Below are 2,214 nucleotides of genomic sequence, written 5' to 3' on the forward strand. Positions count from 1 at the left end.
TGTGACTCTAGAAGAAAAAAAAATCATATACAGTAATGAGCACGTTTTAATCCAAGTAGATATTTTTTATTTTCTATGGTATGACACTGACATATTCTGCAAAGCTCTACAGATACTTACCCTAGACCCTGTCTCCGGTGGAGCATTCCATCTACCTCACCTAAGACACGCATTCTAGGGCTAATTAAGAATACAAAAAAGCTTATATGTACATTTTTGGTTTGTGGGAGAAAACCCAGAGTACTTAAACCTATGCAAGCATTGCAAAAACATGCTAACTCCATGTTGTCCTAGTTAAATACGCTCTCAAAATGTACTGATTCTCCTTGCTTAGAGCCAACTAGTAGAATCTTTAGGGCAATACTCCCTGGGAAAAAGTATGCAAAATAGCTCTCCTCTAGAAAGAAGACAACTCTCTCTAATGCCACCTATAGGTAGATATACTGTAAGTCAATGCTCAACCCTTAATAGAGACTTAAAACATAACTCAGGTCATCTAGGAATCCACTGCCCCAATACTAAAGTGCTAACCAGTGAGTTACCTAAATAATTGTTGCATATGCTCTATGTAAAACTTCATAAGTAGATACGTCACCACTCTTATTTCACACAAAATACCTGTAATTGTCTCTGTTCAATAGGCAATAGTCTATAAGGTTTCCTACTTATAATAAAGTGTCAGTCCATATATACTCTCCTGTCTGAATTAGCATTGGGCGAGGAGCGACGGTCCTATACGCTGGACAGGAGAGTTCCTCCATGCCCAATGTTAGATTGGGTGGGAGAGTGTAACTGGACTGACACTTTAAGGGTATGTTCCCAAAGGCAGGAGAAGCTGCAGATATTCTGTTTCAGACGATCCAGAAACCATCAAGTTGTTTAGTCACAGAAATCCGCAACAAATAGTCAATTATTTTTGCACATATTGCAGCGGTTTTACCTGTGAATTTAGCGTCAGGCATTGATTATAGAACATTTTATGTGCACTTGCAGATTTCCAGCGCAGCGCAAACGCTGTATAAAACTCAACACAACTCAACTTGCATATTTTAATGCAGAATTTATGCTCCCCATTGAAGGCTATAGGCCAAATGCAGCATTTCTGCACAGAATAAGCAATAAATTGATACACTGCGGATTTGAAAGTCGCACAGCAGAACACTTTCCACACTACTGTTCTGCGTTTTTTTTTCTGCAGTGTGTGACTGAGATTTGCTAAATCTCAATCATTTTGCTGCTACTGTAAATTCTGTGTTTACACTGTGTGGGAACCCAGCCTAAGGCTTCTAAATAAACTATATTTATTGCTATGTTAATACATGACAAAATATTACTCATTTACATAGGGAAGTTTATGACCTACATAGAGATATGAACTGTTTCCTTACAATCAATGGCAGCTATAAAAAAAAAAAAAAATGCTGTGTGTACCCACCCTATATCTAGCCACTGGAATTAAATAAGAGGGATCAGTAGATTTAGTGCTACGCATGGCATACTACGCTTTCGCTGTAGTGCGAGGTAACGACGCAAGCGCGAGATTAGGGTGAATAGCACTGTGATGTCACGTTACCCTGGCTAAATCAGTCCTGAGGAAGGAGGCATGTTTGCCAGTGAAAAGAGGAGCACTTGCGGTGGAAAGGCACACCCGAGTAGCCCTTGCAGCTAATTTGCATATAACGGAAAACACTAGGGTTTTTTAAATGCCTACCAAATGCTGGGGTCCGTTTGGTATGCAATTGTTTGCTGACAGTTTCCCTTTTAGCAAGAAAAATAGATCCGGAGTGTATATAAAATATAACTTTTACTGGGTTTTGTTAAAACATTTGTAATATGCGACATGTACACACAAAAATTTCATGTGCCAATATTGCATGCAATTTTTTATGATATGCATTTTTATCATGATTTTTGAGACCGCAAATGAGTCCACCTGTATGAGGTTTCTTAATCTGTATTGTTTGATCGTTATTCTCTTCAGGAGGTTCCCCCACATTTGTTTATTTTCTTTAATTTGCATGAAAAACATATAGGGGTAATATGGAGATTTTAGGGCAGTTGCCCTCCTACCCCTTTTTCCGGAGTTAATCGTTCTTTAACAGTTGTCTCCAATGCCAGGATAGTGGTGAACGTCTTTTAGGTAGTAAATGATAGATAAGTATTCTCCCAACGCGTTTCTTCCTGACAAAACTATTCCAATGGGGAGATAGGTCA

The sequence above is a fragment of the Rhinoderma darwinii genome, chromosome 1, assembly GCF_050947455.1.
Source record: "Rhinoderma darwinii isolate aRhiDar2 chromosome 1, aRhiDar2.hap1, whole genome shotgun sequence".
In the NCBI taxonomy this organism is placed as follows: domain Eukaryota; kingdom Metazoa; phylum Chordata; class Amphibia; order Anura; family Rhinodermatidae; genus Rhinoderma; species Rhinoderma darwinii.